Source organism: Dama dama, chromosome 10 (genome assembly GCF_033118175.1).
Source record: "Dama dama isolate Ldn47 chromosome 10, ASM3311817v1, whole genome shotgun sequence".
NCBI lineage: Eukaryota > Metazoa > Chordata > Mammalia > Artiodactyla > Cervidae > Dama > Dama dama.
In genome coordinates this window covers 21,457,947-21,476,237 of record NC_083690.1, presented here as the reverse complement: position 1 = coordinate 21,476,237, position 18,291 = coordinate 21,457,947, and the positions used below count along the sequence as shown (strand labels likewise).

At 43.2% G+C, this 18,291-nt stretch overlaps 1 pseudogene; it reads right to left on the bottom strand.

The window, feature by feature from the left end:
• Positions 1-5,037: 5,037 nt before the first annotated feature.
• LOC133063219 (spliceosome-associated protein CWC15 homolog) lies at positions 5,038-5,717 on the bottom strand (annotated as a pseudogene).
• Positions 5,718-18,291: the final 12,574 nt, after the last annotated feature.

The following is an 18,291-nucleotide window of genomic DNA, read 5'->3' as shown; positions in this document are numbered from 1 at the left end:
ACTATATTCACAAGTAGGCAGAAAAAGAGAAAAATCTCACATTGTCAAAATTACTCTTGAATTGCTTAAGAAGGTACCATGTTTGAGGTTTTTTATATTGTCTTTTAAAAAGACCATCCCAGCCAGTTTTCCTCCACCATAGGGAGAAATTTTCATTTCTTTGATGGCTCGCTTGGCAGTCCTGCTGTTTAAAAAGCACCAATCCTTAAATACTCCACACTGCGTGATACTGTCTTTACAAGCGGCACACAAGGAATTGCAGATTCAAGGCCCCATTTCAGTCTCACTTTGGGGCATGCACTTATTGAATGAAGTGGCAGGAAGAATTGCTTGTGCTATTTAAGTTATTATTTTTTTTTCTTAATTTTCATTTCAAATCCAAGTAGTTAGATTGGCAGAAATTAAATGGACATTTAATAAAGGTCCATAGTTCTTGACAGACCATGAAAAGCATCTGCCACTTGCATTTTCCCATTTTGGGAAAGTTGAGAAGGCATCCAAGCCCATGACTTCCTTTGGGGGAATTCTTTATGATTAGGTCCCAACATTTACACCACGTGGTCTACGGGTTATTGCACTCAGGTTGTGTGGAACTCTATATTCAGCGGTGCTATTCACATGGACTACGGTGTAAATGACACCCTGGAGTTGTGCAGTACACAACCTGCACAGCCTGATGTGATGGCCCTAATTGTACCCAAAAGCAGTCGGGCAACTCCATGATTCAGTTCCAGGCCTTTGATTGGGTAGGTAAGGAGTATACTTATTTTGTTGCTTTCATATAATACAGAAGTGAAAACTGAGACAAATGAAACACCCAAGAGAATCTGAGTATCCATATTTCCAATTACATTGAACATGCATTCTTCACCCACATGAGTGCCAATTTGTATTACTCTGAGTTGCGCTGAAATTGGCCCAAGCCCCTGGGGCACTTCTTGCCTAGTTTTACTTGTTATCCTGGGATAATTGGTTTAAAACTGATTACTGGGTCACTAATTATGGGGCCTATTGACAGTGTATTTCAGCTTAGGGAAGCAATTAAAAAGTTCACCCTAATTAATCAGGGGTAATTAACAGGTCTTAAATTTTGTCAAGAGATTAATTATCAAGAAATCCAGAACAAACCAATGTGCATTCCAGGAGGGAGAGAGAAGGCCAGTCATTGGAGCTGGTGGTTGTTTGGGTCATTCATTCATTCATTTAACTAATGTTTACTGAGCACCTACATGGTGCCGAGCGCAGAGACCAGGGACTCCAGTGGCTTTGCTGATGTAGCTTCCTATTGAATGGGGAGTGGTCAGACATGTGAACAGATGGTTGTAGAGAGCCTTTTTGAAGACATAATAATAGTAATATTCCTAGCTACTTGTTTTGGGTGTTTATTATATGCTACATGCATTAGTAACTGTTTACATCTTTTATTACATTAAGTATTTTCACTGACGGGCTTCCCTTGTAGCTCAGTTGATAAAGAATCTGCCTGCAATGCAGAAGACCTGGGTTGGGAAGATCCCCTGGAGAAGGAAATGGCAACCCACTCCAATATTCTTGGCTGGAGAATCCCATGGACAGAGGAGCCTGGTGGGCTACATACAGTCCATGGGGTCGCAAGAGTTGGACATGACTTAGCGACTAAACCATAACCACCATTGACACTGACCGTATTAAGTAAATTCTACTGGTTGTTTAAGAGGTAGGACAACTGAGGCCCAGATAGGTTAAGACATTTGCCCCAGGGCTATTTTTTGTTGAGCCTCTCCATGTGTTCTGAGAAAGGAAATGAAATTGAAGTCTTCCCCTAAGGGTAGCTACTAGGAAGGCAGAAGAATAAAGTGAAGTTCAAGGACTCTGGAGCCAGACAGCCTGTGTCAAATCTAAACCAACCATTAGGAAAGTTCATCACATCTCTCTGTGACTCCACAGTCCTCTTCTGTCAAATGGACGAATAATAGCAACCTCACTGCTCTATTTTAAGATGATGCATGTTGTGGTCTAGTTACTAAGTCATGCCTGACTCTTGTGTCCCCATGTACTGTTGACCACCAGGCTCCTCTGCCCGTAGGATTTTCCAGACAAGACTACTGGAGAGGGTTGCCATTTCCTCCTCCAGGGGATTTTCCTGACCCAGGGATTGAACACAGGTCTCCTACATTGCAGGCAGATTCTTTACCGACTGCTACCAGGCATGTAATAGTAGTAACCTCACTGCTCTATTTTAAGATGATGCATGTAAAATATGTTAAGTAGTTCCCGGTATGTGGCAAGTGATAGTGTTAGCTGTTGATACTATTTATTACTGCTTTCTTACAGAACCTGGAGTTTTTTGCCTTCCAGCTCTTGTTCTACCAGCTTGGATTATTCTGCCATGGAGTTTTAGAATAGATTTCTGTTAAGTTTGGGAGTTTACTGACTATGCCAAAGCCTTCAACTGTGTGGATCACAATAAACTGTGGAAAATTCTGAAGGAGATGGGAATACCAGACCACCTGACCTGCCTCTTGAGAAACCTGTATGCAGGTCAGGAAGCAACAGTTAGAACTGGACATGGAACAACAGACTGGTTCCAAATAGGAAAAGGAGTACGTCAAGGCTGTATATTGTCGCCCTGCTTATTTAACTTATATGCAGAGTACATCATGAGAAATGCTGGACTGGAAGAAGCACAAGCTGGAATCAAGATTGCTGGGAGAAATATCAATAACCTCAGATATGCAGATGACACCACCCTTATGGCAGACAGTGAAAAGGAACTAAAAAGCCTCTTGATGAAAGTGAAAGAGGAGAGTGAAAAAGTTGGCTTAAAGCTCAGCATTCAGAAAACTAAGATCATGGCATCTGGTCCCATCACCTCATGGGAAATAGATGGGGAGACAGTGGAAACAGTGTCAGACTTTATTTTTTGGAAAGTTATGACCAACCTAGGCAGCATATTAAAAAGCAGAGACATTACTTTGCCAGCAAAGGTCCGTCTAGTCAAGGCTATGGTTTTTCCAGTGGTCATGTATGGATGTGAGAGTTGGACTGTGAAGAAAGCTGAGCACCGAAAAATTGATGCTTTTGAACTATGGTGTTGGATAAGACTCTTGAGAGTCCCTTGGACTGCAAGGAGATCCAACCAGTCCATCCTGAAGGAGATCAGTCCTGGGTGTTCATTGGTAGGACTGATGCTGAAGCTGAAACTCCAGTACTTTGGCCACTTCATGCGAAGAGTTGACTCATTGGGAAAGACCCTGATGCTGGGAGAGACTGGGGGCAGGAGGAGAAGGGGACGACAGAGGATGAGATGGCTGGATGGCATCACCGACTCGATGGGCATGAGTTTGAGTAAACTCTGGGAGTTGGTGGTGGACAGGGAAGCCTGGCATGCTGCAGTTCATGGGGTTGCAAAGAGTCGGACATGACTGAGCGACTGAACTGAACTGATGCTAATGACTGAATTGTTCCCTTCCCTCAAGTTCTCCTGTTGCAGCCCTAACTCTTAGAGTGAAGGTATTTGGAGGGAGGGCCTTTGCAGAGGAATTAGGTTTAAATGAGGTCATTAGGGTGAGTGACTTTTGATGGGATTAGTGCCCTTATAAGGGCTTCCCCCCCTCCCCCACCCCCCGCCAAAAAAAAAAAAAAAAAAAATAAGGGCTTTCCCAGTGGCTCAGTGGTAAGGAATCTACCTGCCAATGCAGGAGATGTGGATTTGATCCCTATGTCAGGAAGATCCCCTGGAGGAGGAAATGGCAACCTATTCCAGTATTCTTGCCTGGGTAATCCCATGGACAGAGGAGCTTGGAGGGCTACAGTTCGTGGGGTTGCAAAGAGCCGGACGTGAATGAGCAACTGAGCAAAATTTTTACCTTTGTGGAAATGGGAACCAGCATTTATTTAATTTTAATATGTAATCTCTTTAAAACTTTATAATAATTCCATGAAGTAGCGATTGTGACTCCTCTCATTTTCAATATAGAGGTCAAGGTTCAATGAAGTTATGTAACTTGACAAAACTGTATAGCGTGTAAGTGATGGGAATGAGAGTCAAGTCTTTGTTTTTACACCTTTGTTTCTTTATTATCTCAGAACAAAAATTTTTTTAAGTTCTAAGCAAGCTGGGTATTCCTCATTTTTTAAAAATAAGCAATGTTTTATTAGCCACATACATTTCAACAAAAAATCGGGGACACAGATTTGGCTATTTAGATTATTGAAACAAGCAGATTTCTTTTCACATATTTAAGAGAAAACACATGACTAGAAATATTGAAAAGGAAACTGGGCTAAACCAACTCCTAAGTCCTTATCCACCAAGGAATCAATAAAGGAAAAGATATTTTTGAAACTAAAAATTAGGGAAGCCTATATTTTTTTGGGCTCCAAAATCACTGCAGATGGTGATTGCAGCCATGAAATTAAAAGACGCTTACTCCTTGGAAGGAAAGTTATGACCAACCTAGGCAGCATATTAAAAAGCAGAGACATTACTTTGCCAGCAAAGGTCCGTCTAGTCAAGGCTATGGTTTTTCCAGTGGTCATGTATGGATGTGAGAGTTGGACTGTGAAGAAAGCTGAGCGCTGAAAAATTGATGCTTTTGAACTGTGGTGTCAGAGAAGACTCTTGAGAGTCCCTTGGACTGCAAGGAGATCCAACCAGTCCATCCTGAAGGAGATCAGTCCTGGGTGTTCATTGGTAGGACTGATGCTGAAGCTGAAACTCCAGTACTTTGGCCACTTCATGCGAAGAGTTGACTCATTGGAAAAGACCCTGATGCTGGGAGGGATGGGGGTAGGAGGAGAAGGGGACGACAGAGGATGAGATGGCTGGATGGCATCACTGACTCGATGGGCATGAGTTTGACTCAACTCCGGGAGTTGGTGATGGACAGGGAGGCCTGCCATGCTGCAGTTCATGGGGTTGCAAAGAGTCGGACACGACTGAGCAACTGAACTGAACTGAACTGATACACAATTTAAATGGGGGAGAAGAAAAAAACAAAATAAAGTCAGATCATTTACATTTTACAGGCTTTCAATTAAGCACATAAAACTGTACTATTTATTTCTCCATGAACTTTTATGAAATTCAGATCACAGCATGTCATTTATAAACCTTTGTCTTTCTTCTGGTCATCTATACCTTTTGCACAGTTCTTGAAGACAACATCATCATCCCACCTTCTTTTAACTTTGAAGCTGACCTGAGGCTGGGATGGGCCAGTGAGATTAAGGACAGGGTTTCCACTCAGAATGTTTTCTATAGGACTCCTTTCTTCTTCAGCGTTTGTTCTTGTTCCTTCCTGGCATGTTCCTCTGTTCTTTCTTTTTTAATTTTTTCCAGCTCTCCAAGAAGACGGTGTCATCACCATCATTCTCCTCTTCAAAATCTTCATCTTCCTCACCTGTTAGAGGGTGGTCTACATCAAGCTTGGCCACGGGAATCTGGTCCAGTGGAGCTTCCTTGACACTGAAGAGGAGGCTGTATGTTCTCAGGTTGGCCGATCTCTATTTTTACCTTGCAGCAGCAGCTCTCTCTGTCTTCCAGCTCTCTCCTGAAATCACAGATCCGCACATCTTCAGGGGAATCCTGAGTAGTCTTGTCTATATTTTATCTTTGTATGAAAGGGTAGGTCTCTGCCTGAATACTGCTTTGAGCATTAGTTCAAGTCACCTTCACCTTTTCCTCTCCCACCTCTTCTTGCAGGTTCAGAAGCTGGCTGAGCTGCTGTGGTCATCCTTTATGCTTCGGGTTGTCACAGGGAACCTGCAGACTCTTCACCCCTGTCGCACTCGGGGAGGGGTGGCCCTCTGCGGAATCAGCTGGACACTGTGCTCTCCATGACCACCGGAGACTGGAGAAACTCATCTGCAGCACTGGGGCCTCCTCTGCCCACACTGGGTTCTCTGCCTCAACCCCCAAATGCCCTTTCCGGCCCCACCCACAGTCTGGTTTTCTCCTGCCTCTCACTGTGGCCCACACTCGGATACAGCCTGCTGCCGGAGATCATACAGACAGATCATACAGATGTCATTATGACTTTCAGTTCCCAGAAACCTCTGCACCTGGGGCCAAAGGCCAAGACCTGGAAGGTATTCCTCATTATTTAGTTGGAGAAGGAAATGGCAACCCACTCCGGTATTCTTGCCTGGAGAATCCCATGACAGAGGAGCCTGGTGGTCTACATTTCACAGGGTTGCAAGAGTCGGACACGACTTAGCGACTAAACCACCACCTCTGTTTTCTTTAGTTAATGACCCAATGGTATTTACACATCAGTGCATACAGGTCCACCTCATTCTAGTTAACTGCTGCATAGTATCTGGATGAACCAGAGATGATTTTATTGTCCCCCTATCGGTGGAGATTTAGGTTATTTCCCAATGTTTCACTTGTATAAAAAGTTCTGCAGTAAATATCTATATCTATGTAGATATAGACTCATATAAATACAGATATTTTTGCATCTTTTTGTCAATAGCTCTATAAAGTAAATTACTAGAACTGGAATTGCTTTCTCAGTGATATGCGTTATTTTAAATTTTGATAGCTACTGCCAGATTTTCCTCTACAGTTTTTGGACCAATTCATAGTTCTGACCAATGGGAATGCTGTTTGACAATAACCCCACTAACAATGAACACTATTATTAATCTTTAATCTTTGCCATACCACATGAAAAATTGATGTCTCATTGTAAATTTTTTGCATTTATTTTTTATTATTGCTATCATTATTACTTATTTATCTCCCCACTTGCATTTTTCTCCTATAATTGGACAATTAGTATCTCTTCTTCATTTGGGAGAGGGAAATAGCTGTTTATCTATCATGTATATTGAAAAGGTCAGTTCAGATAAGGTCAAGAATTATTGTGAATGATGACAAAAGGAACCTCAAATAGAGCCTCTGATCCAAAGAGAAAACAATGATGTCTCACATACGGTTGCTTTGGTTGTTGAGAATGGATTCAGTCTGGTGCATTCACCTAATTGATGGTCTCAAGGAAGAGCTGATGAGCAGAATACATGCCAGGAGGACTAAACAAAGAGCATCCTAAGACATGGCAATCGTTAATCCATGTCATGTTGCCTCCATCACCTCTGCACCTGCCCCAGCAGCTCCAGGGAATGCACCCCTGGTGTGGGAGGAAAATTCAGGGGACAGCCACTAAGGAAAATGCACAGAGCTAGCAGCATAGCTGTGGAAAGAAGAATCTCTCCAAAAACTGTGGTATCTTAGAACTCAGTGATGAACACTGGAAAATAGACTATAAAATACGTGTCCAACCATGTGCCCATTTCTTCCTAGCAAGGAGTGTTGTCCAGAGTTGGAAGTGGGGACAAGGGGAAGAGAATAATGAAGGGAGCTCTCTTCCACACTGAGAAAAAAATTGATTATGTTATCCCACTCTTGGAGGCAAGATCAAGCCTTGTACTTGTTGAAAATGCAAATTCCTAGGTTTCAACTGAGATGCATGGATATCAGAATCTCCAGAGGAAGGGCCCAAGAGCTGCGTGTTTAGCAAGCACCTCAGGTGATGCAGAAAACTGGAAGAAATTTTGCCCAGAGACCCTGGTTCTCAATATTGGCTGCATAGTAGAATCCCCGGAAAGTTCAAAACAAAACCCCCACGCCCCACCCAGAAAGCTTCTAGCTTATTGGTCCGAGATAAAGCCTAGGCCACAGTTTTTGCTGTTTGTTTTCAGCTCTCCTGGCGATCCTACTGGGCAGCCGTGTTGAAAGCTGCTTGGTTTCCAAAATAGTCAGATGATTGGAATCACATCAGTCTTACCAAACAGCCTGACCAAAAATGCAGATTCACAGGCCCCAGCTCTGAAAGATGCTGATGGGACAGGCCTGGAGGAGGCCCTGGGAATGGGCATAGTTACAAGATCCAGTGGGATGGCTGATTTAGTTAACTCACAGGTAGAATGATCTCCCGAGAAGACAAGTCCACGTCATGTTTTAAGACAGAGAGATGGGATCAAGGAAACAGTAGCGTCCCAGAAATAGTGGGGAAATGGCACCCATGTGCATGAGGGTGTGGGTGTACCTATGTGTGTATATATGTGTGTGCATATGTGTGTCTATATGTGTGTGTGTATACACATGTGTATGTGTGTATACATGTGCCTCTGTGTGTCTACAAGGGTATGTATACACGTGTGTAACTGTGTGCATGTGTGTATCTCTGTGTGTGCATGTGTGTATACATGTGTATGCATGTTGTGTGTGTGTTATTTATGTGTGTGTATGTGGTGAAGGTGGGGGCAGGGAAAGCTCTCTGCCCCTGTGTTACCCCCTGGATTCACCTTGAACCAACAGGCAAGTTGTTGAGTCCCCAGACATTAATCTGTAGAAGAAATTCCACAAAGCGGCCTTGGCCAGTTGACAGAATTTCTTTTTTCATGCTTTTTTCTCCCCCGTTTCCAACCGGTAACGTCACTACTGATGTGTGCAAGGCCCCGCCCCGTCCCCTTTTAGCCCCACCCCCTTTCCCAGCCGCTGACCACATGCCATGGTTTCAGGATCCGTTTCCGGTTTCTTTCTGTGCAACTAGTGTGACTACTGTCGGCTCCTCCAGGCTCTGCCTGTCCCAGTGATGGACACCGAGGAGCCCCACAGTGAGTGTCCTGCAGGGGACATTCCCGCCCGTGTCCCCCCACTTTGGGAGTAGGCTTGCTGGCTTAGAGGGCACTCGTGGATGGAGGATCCGTAGCCCTGCCAGGGTGCCCTGCAGCCGGCTGCACACACCGGATGGAGCCTCTCGGAACCTCCCTTCCCTGCCTGAGCCTTGTACATCTAGCTTTCCAATTTTTCCTGTCTAGGTGGGAAGTGATCTCTTGTTCTTGTTTAATTGGCATTTCTCTTATTACTAAATGATTTGAATATCTCTCCCTATGTGTGTTCGCCTTTTAGATCTCAAATTTTCTTTTATACCAATGTACCTCCTGTGGAATTAGTACTATTAATAAATTGATGTACCTTCCTACCGGGCATCATTTCAGAGGAATCTAGGAGGGCATGGCTCTTCCCACATCTCCTCCCTGACCGTGAGCCTAAGGAGAGGTGGGCTGGCACTGGGGTTCTCTCTAATCAGTTTCCTGTAGGACAGAGACAGAGCGCTTTGCTGGCAGCCAGCCACTCCTGCAAGAAGCATGAAGTATGAAATGAGGCCTGTGATATCCTCACATTGTCCAGAGCCATTGCACTAGACCACTTCCCCTGACCAATTTCGTGCTCCTTAGCCCATTTTTGCCAAGTATAGCCTCACCTCTCTTCTTAGACTCAACCCCAACTCCAAATACCATCATATTGAAATTAGAGTTTCAACATGAATTTGGAGGACACAAATATTCAGTCCCTTGCCCTGCCTTTGCCTGCAAGTAACAATACACACGAAGAGATCATTGCTAGGATATCAGTGAACTGGCGGAGGCTTCCGACTTCCAATCCTCAGCACGGACAGAACCAGGAAAACTAGGGGCTCAGACCAGTGGGCTTAGCACCTTCCCCCTGGGGCAGTGGCCCCCAAGAGCAGTGTGCACACACCCTTGGGAGTTACAGGACAATCCTCTGAGTGAGGTACGGGAAGGAAATACTCAAATTTCTATTTCTATTTAGTTTTATCTCATTTTAATTTCTTCTTATCTTTGTATGCTTGGTAATATACATAATAGTATTATATTGATATAATTTAGAAAATAATAAATGTACACCTCTTGGGGTAAATAATAGAAAATTTTCTCTTAGCAAAAGGAGCTTGCTATAGGTCCTTGCTGGGCTTTCAGGGTGGCTCAGTGGTAAAGAATCTGCCTACAATGCAGAAGACACAGGAGATGCGGGTTCGATCCCTGGATCAGGATGATCCCCTGGAGGAGGGAATGGCAACCCACTCCAATATTCTTGCCTGGAGAATGCCATGGACAGTAGGAGCCTGGCAGGTGACAGTCCATGGGGTTGCAAAGAGTTGAAAACGACTGAAGCGACTTAGCACACATGCATAGGTCCTTGCTACTCAAAATGTGGTCCAAGAAGCTGGGCATTCGTTGAAAATGCAGAATCTCAGGCCTCACCCCAGACTGACTGAACCAGAATCTGCATTTTAACAAGACCCCCATGACTGTTGTGCGAGAGTGAGAAGCACTGCTTTAGAGCACTGCCATTGATATAGTTGACCATGAGCCTCTGTCCTTGCAAAATTCCAAACTGCCAGAGGAAGAAGGTTGGTCTGGCTTGGGTGAAAAGTCCTCCCCATCAACTGTTGCTACAAAGGGGTCAGATTCACTCGGCAGAAAAGCAGCAGCTGAGAGCCACTTCTGTGGACAGAAGAAGTGATATAGATACATCCAGAAAAGACAGCCCAGGACGTACCCACAACACATTTTGTGAATATGTGGCCTGTGTCATTCTCCCCTGAGAGAGAAGGAGGCACTCTGTCTGGCTGGGTATATACAGATCCTACAAGCAAGATTCGGGTGACTGGCTCCCCACGGAAACCAAACCCCAAACTCTTAATAAGCATCTCAGCCTGGCCCCGTGGGAATAGACTTCAGCTTTGTTACCTGATCTTGAGTCTCAGTTTCCCTTTAAAGACACAACTGAGTCAGCCAAGGTCTGGCTAGAACTAGTGCATCACAAGTGAACCAATTAGAATTTTTCCAAAGTCTCTGTTGTGTCCTTTGTAATCTAATTAACATGCTCTGCCCTGCTCTCCCCAGTTCATAAACATTTTGACAGTGAGTGTGAAGCTCAAGTTTCCACTGGCTTAAGGACCCCACCCCACAGCAGCACTTTATTTCTTTGCCATTTCTCTCCGGGGGGTCCGCAGTGGCCCACGAGCACTCATACATCCAGTCATCTGCTGTAGCCAGCATGCAGATCTGCCCTCTTTCAGTCCCCACCTGTTTTCTGCAGAGATGCCTGAAGAGTCTCTCCCCACCCCAGCCCTCCGTAAAAATGCCCATGCCAAGCATGCTGTCCTGTCCTTGGATGTCTCTAAAGTCTCCAAAACTCAGGGTTCCAGGATGGCATCTGGTTATTTGCAAAAACAAGGAGAAGAGCATTCTTCCCAATTCTGGGCAACACTCTGACCCAAAGACAGAGATAATATGCTTGAGTCTAGAATTTCATAAAATATCAGTCTTGAAAAATGTAATAGAGCCCCCAGCTCTGTTATGTCCTAAATTTTAAAACAGGGAACTTCTATTCCCTTCATCCTTCTTTCTCTGTCATCTTTCCTCTACTAAATGCCTTTGGCCTCCTCCAGTTTAAAAACAAGCTTCTATAGATGTGAATGGACATCGTCAGACAGGGCACAGCCGAAGGAAGGGGTGGTTAAGGAGAGATGGAGTGTTTTCTTTACTAGCATCAACTAGTAAAAAAAAAATACCCTATTCCAAGTATAACCTTGTTATTTTTGTATCGCTCACTACCCCCAGGTAGTTCGCTTTTCTTCAATTGATCTATGTTCCTTATAAAGTCCCACAGCAACTACAGTTTGATGCCCAGATTCTTCGAGCTGGTAGAAATGAACATGATATGTATGCATGATCAGAGCAGAGTCAAGACATTGCAGAGTTCCAGTGGAAGAAGTTCGTGGTCAGTGGCTCCAACACCAATCAGGGACATTTACACAGCATGGCTTTAGGAACCACTGCTGCCTTATCATCGCACCGCTCACGTCTGTTGTTTTGGTTTATTTGCATCATACATAATCTCTTTGTTTGTTCTAAGTAAACACCCAGCCAGGCCCAGTTCAATAGCTTCCGCGGTTGAAATATTCTCCACCACCCTTCAACATGCATCTCCCAGAAATACTGAAATACAGGCACATTTTTATCAAGTTTAGACAAACTGCAGGACTGAGGTCAGTCTAGAGCAACAGTTTCTTCTTCCGTGGGGCAGGAAACGGGCTATTAGGTCCTTGTGTTCACCTTGAAGAAGAGCTGGCTCTGTCCACACTCCTTTGCTTTGCTCCCTGAAGGGGAGGGGACAACGTGTTTGAGGCAAACGTGAGTCTTTACTGTGCTGTGTGCTCATCTGTGTCCAAATGTTCACTATCCCCTGGACTGTAGCCCACCAGGCTCCTCTGGCGTGGAAGTTTCCAGGCAAGAATACAGGGATGGGTTGCCATTTCCTTCTCCAGGGGATTTTCCCAATGCAGGGATCCAACCCACATCTCCTGTGTCTCCTGCATTGGCAGGCATATTCTTTACCACTGTGCCACCTGGGAAGCCCTACATCATAGGCTAAATAATATCTAAGAGGATTGAGGCCTTTGTGTCGGTTGCACAACTTAATGATGTGCTGGCTTATTAAGCCATCCTTCAACTACCTGTGGGATCTACCCAACTATCTCCCCGTAACTGACCATATTCTCTGCTGCCTTCATTCCATGGTTATAAGACTTTTCAGATTTCCTCAGTGCCAAAGGCTTGGACCCTGAGGCTGGTTTCTTGTCTTTTATTTCTTCTGCCTCAGGCAAACTATACATTCCTTTTCTTTGACTTCAAATTGAGCTTTCTCTTTAGGCAGGTAGCCAGGTCCAAAAGGCCTAAGATTCTCCCACCCAAAGACTAGGCTGGCTGTGTGGAATTAACTTAGTTCAGAAGAATGAACCTTCCCCAACTCCTGGGGCATCCCTCAGGCACCAGTCACAGTTCCAGAACCCTAAACCTCCTCCCAGACACTGTAGCTTCCAAGATGTTACCTCCCAACAGCCAATAGGCCTCTCTCCTAATGCAGAAGGTGGACAAGGTTTTTATAAGCAGACTTTGATCTGTCAAGTTTATCTGCAAAGGGCTATACTTTAGAAAATGAATTCCCTGTCAAGTTTCTTTCTTTAATAGCAAAGAAAAAAAAAGTATGCAAGAAATGGGCTGACTGAAGGGATCACAGTTAGTGTAGTGTCCATTTCTGAACACCTAGATTTCCACACTGCAGTGGAAAACAGTCATTATAGTTGGATTAATGCCCCAGCAGATGGGTTAATGGATATACTTTAACATATGTCTCTCCTCCCACCGAGGTTGCTAAGTAGAGAATTTCCAGATAATGTCAACTAAGAAATTCTGCCCTCACTTTGTCCATGTAACAAACGTAACAAGCCTAGTTATTTCTGCAGCCTTTCATTCCAGGTATGACCAAGCTTCACCTGGAGACATTTGAAAGTGGAGGGTTCCTACACTGTTGTTGGGAATGTAAATTGATGAAGTCACTATGAAAAACAGCATGAAGGCTCCTTAAACAGCTAAAAATAGAGCTACCGTATGACCCAGCAATCCCACTCCGATGCACATGTCCATGCAAAACTTTAATTCGAAAAGATACAGGCATCCCAATGTTCGCAGCAGCACTGCTTACAATAGTCAAGGTATACAAGCAAACTAAATGTTCATCAGTGGAGGAATGGGTAAAGAAGTGGGACATTTTTGCAATGCACACCACTCAGCCATCAGAAAGAATGAAATAATGCCATTTGCAGCAACATGGAAGGACCTAGGGATGATCATACTAAGTGAAGTAAGTCAGACAGAGAAAAACAAATATCATATGATTTCATTTAGATATGGAATCTCAAGTATGATGCACGTGAACTTATTTACAAAACAGAAACAAACTCAAAGACATAGAAAACAAACTTATGGTTACCAAAGACAGAAGGAGGGGAGGGGGTAGAAAAATTAGAAGTTTGGGATTAACAGATACAAACCACTCTTTGTAAAACTGGTAAACTACAAGGTCCTACTGTATAGCACAGAGAACTATATTTACTATATTGTAATAACCTATAATAAAAGAATATATATTTATACATATATTCAGAAGCTAACATAACATTGTAGATCAACTATACTTCAATGAAAAAAACTGTAAAGTGAAACATGATATCTTTAAGATCCACTCCTCTAGGGGATGGGGACACTGATCCATCAACTAATAGCCATTGTTATGTCTTATATATACATATATCATTTTATATAATTAGAACAAATCCTGGGTAAGCATTGTCTTTTTAACTTAAGGATAACTTTTATATTTTGGTTAAAACTTAGCCCCTCATGACTTTTCTCCATCCCATAAGAGGTAAACTATTAATAATAAATATCTATCCTGCCCTTCCCAGCCCCTACTCCATAATGAGCTTCCCTACAGCTCTCTCCAAACCAGTTTTTACCAAAGAAGGGACTACTGGTCTACTTTCATTTAATTTTACTACCTCAAGTGAAGTGAAACTCTGGAAAAACAAAACTTTTCCCTTCAGAAATACTTAAAATTTCCCAAATTTCTCTCTTTTTTTTTTTTCAGCAAAGGAAGTATACTTGTATATTTTTAATGGGTTTTTATTTTAATTTTTTTTTTTTTTTTTTTGTATTGTAGTGGTTTTTGCCATACATTGACATGAATCAGCCATGGACACCTTATCTTTGACATAGGAGGCAAGGATATACAATGGAAAAAAGACAACCTCTTTAACAAGTGGTGCTGGGAAAACTGGTCAACCACTTGTAAAAGAATGAAACTAGAACACTTTCTAACACCATACACAAAAATAAACTCAAAATGGATTAAAGATCTAAATGTAAGACCAAATTTCTCACATCAGTTTACCGAACAGAAGTTTAGCTTTGCCCACTCTAAAGGAACGGTCTCAGTACTTTCTGAAAGCAATGTTTCATTATTTTACAGGACACTTCTGAAAACGTTTGCTAGCTTTACTCTTTTACTTTAAAAACATTTTTTTTTAATTTTATTGAGGTATAGTTGATATACAACGTATTAGTTTCCTGTGTACAACATACTGGCTTTATACTTCTGTATATTGTGAAATAATCACCACAATAAATCTAGTTAACATACACCACCATATGTTTGCTTTATTATTTTTAATTTTTTTTAACTGTGGTAAAAGTCACATAATATAAAACATATTGTTTTAACCATATTTGACTGTGCAGTTCAGTGACACTAAGTACATTGTGCAACTCTCACCATCATCCATTTCCCAAATTTTTCACTTTCCTGAGCTGAAATTGTGTACCCATTGAACACTAACTCCTCATCTTCCCTCTCCACCCCACACCCACCCTCCAACCCCTAGCATCTACCAAAGTTCTTTCTGACTCTATGAATTTAACTGTACCTCATACAAGCAGAATCAAACAGCATTTGTCTGCATCTAAAGTATATTGGAATGCATTTTAAGGTTAACTTAATATATGTCCTACAAACAGAAGAACAGACTGGTTCAAAATTGGGAAAGGAGTATGTCAAGGCTGTATATTGTCACCCTGCTTATTTAACTTCTATGCAGAGTACATTATGCAAAATGCCGGGATGAATGAATCATAAGCTGGAATCGAGATTGCCAGGAGAAATACCAATAACCTCAGATATGCAGATGATACCACCTTAATGGTAGAAAGCAAAGAGGAACTAAAGAACCTCTTGACGAAGGTGAAAGAGGAGATTGAAAAAGCTGGCTTAAGACTCAACATTCAAAAAACTAAGATCATGGCATCTGACCCCATCACTTTGTGGCAAATAGAAGGGAAAAAAGTGGAAACAGTGGCAGATTTTATTTTCTTGGGCTCCAAAATCACTGAAGATGGTGACTGCAGCCGTGAAATTAAGACTCTTGCTCCTTGGAAGAAAAGTTATGACAAACCTAGATAGTGTATTTAAAAGCAGAGGAATTACTTTGCTGACAAAGATCCATATAGTCCAAGCTATGGTTTTTTCAGTAGTCATGTATGGATGTGAGTTGGACCATAAAGAACAATGAGCACCAAACAATTGATGCTTTCAAACTGTGGTGTTGGAGAAGACTCTTGAGAATCCCTTCGACTGCAAGGAGATCCAACCAGTCCATCCTAAGGGAAATCAACCCTGAAGATTCATTGGAAGGACTGATGCTGAAGTTGAAACTACAGTACTTTGGCCACCTGATGTGATGAGCTGACTCTTTGGAAAAGACCCTGATGCTGGGAAAGATTGAGGGCAGAAGGAGAAGGGGTTGACAGAGGATAAGATGATTGGATGGCATCACCGACTCAATGGACATGAGTTTGAGCAAATTCAGGGAAATAGCAAAGGACAGGGAAACCTGGGGTGCTGCGGTCCATGAGGTTGCCAAGAGTTGCACATGACTAAGCCACTGAAAAACAACAGCAAACAGATTGTACCTTCTCGCTGGACAGTAGGTCTTCATCAGGCCCAGCTCTTCTGTCCCATATCTTACCTTAGAAGTGAGCAGAACCGAGCGGACCTTCTATTCCACTGACCACCATTGTACCCTATTCTGCTTAATGGTAAAACATAAAACCATCTGGGGCTCTCCTCGCTCCTTGGTTCCATGGACAGGAGGTGGCTGCAGAATATGCAGATATAATGTCAGCCCACTCTTTCAACAAGCTTTCAGGACCTGGAAGCACAAGTGGAAAAAGCTGGTCCCTTAGTGCAAAAAAAGAAAAGAAAAGAATAATGCTTTCCTAAACCAGGAGCACTTACCAAAAAATACATGTGTGTTTCCCAAGTGAGTCAGAATCAATAGAGGTGGGACCCCCAAAAAGATTTTTTAACAAAGGTCCCAGCAGATTCTAACACAGGTTTACTGATCACTACAAGGGGAAAACCCATATTAAAAGGGATGCAGGGGAAGAAACAATTCAGAACAATGGGATTGATCCCATGGCAGTACTTCGTGTGAGGTTCTGTAAGAGTGGGTATATCACTCAGCACTAGTCTGGAAACAGGAGCCATACCAGTTATTGGAATAATGATACTTAGTGTGAGGAATTTTTAACAAGATCTAGAACTGATGAGTAATTAACTGAAAAAGGAAAAAGATAACTCCAAGGTATCACAGAGACAGCCCTCAATGGAAGCAGCTACCATCACTCCTGCTGGGGCAAAAAAGGAAGCAATTGGAATTATCAAAACTCAGCAGCTCAGAGGAGGGGACCTGTGAGTCTGGAACCCAAATCCCTGAGGAGAGGGTGCCAGCTAGCTGGTGTTGGTGTCTCTGTGAGTCTGGGGAAAGCTACAGACTGGAAGGTACATGCTCTGTCATTCAGTAGTGTCTGACTTTTTGCGATCCTATGGTCTGTAGACCGCCAGGCTCCTCTGTCCATGGGGTTCTCTAGGCAAGAATACTGAAGAGGGTTTCCATGCCCTCTTCCAGGGGATCTTCCTGACCCAGGGATCGAAGCTGCATTTCTTATGTCTCCTGCATTGGCAGGCGGTTCTTTACCACTAGCGCCACCTGGGAAGCCCATATCATGCTATTTTATAAATGGAATTTTATTTAATCCTCACAGTCCTATGAGGATGAAGCCCAGAAAGGTTAGTTCACTTGTGAAAGGTCACACAGCAAGTGGTGGAGCTGCATAAAGTGCCTATTTATTTCATGAGGTGGCTCCAGCCCTCACAGAGGACTCAAATGAGGCTGGTATTCTCCTTCTCTAATTCCTTTTCCTGGAACTGGCTTCCATTCTTCCTCATCCTCCAGAGGGGCTGCATGTGCCCCAGATGTAATTCAGTTATATGAGATGCAAGTTTTTCTTTTCTGATTTTCTGAGTTCACCAGGATTTCCACTGGGGTGTCATTGACTGCCATCCCAACTGGATGGATGAGGGAGGTGACCTCAAGCTGGGAAAGTCAAATAAACCCATCCTCAGCCCATCCTTACTCCATCAGTATCCCCGGCCCCAGCCCCCTGGGGAGCTTGACCTGGAGTACTGTGAAGGAATGGGAAGGACAATGTTCACATTGTACAATAAGACAGAGACAGAATTTCTGGTGAAGAGAGGCAACATTCCTTTTGGGGCATCTGGCAAGCTGCTTGATGCTAATGCAGGGAAGTGAAAGTCAACTGAAGTAACAAGCTTTCCTGGACTCAGCGGAAGGAAGGAACCTGCCTGATGGAGGCCAGGCTGCTTCATCTTAGTTCAATTGTTTAGAATCAGACTTTGCACCCTATGGGCTTCTTTTGCATGTTTCTCCCCCTCTATAAACACAAATTTCAAAATGCTTCCCTAACCCCACACCTTTCTCCAGAGATTATATCACACAAGATTCTTCAAAGAGTTGTCTACACTCACAGCCTCCCCTCCCTCACCTGTCACCCACTCTGATCTGATCTCTGCTCCCACTTTATAGAAACCATTCTTACTAAAGTGACAGGTGACCCACTTGCTCATAAATCAATGGGCCTTTCTCAATGTTTATATCATTTGATGTCTATACACCATTTGGCCCTGTTAACCTTGACTTCCATCTTGAAATTCTCTCTTCCATTGGCTTC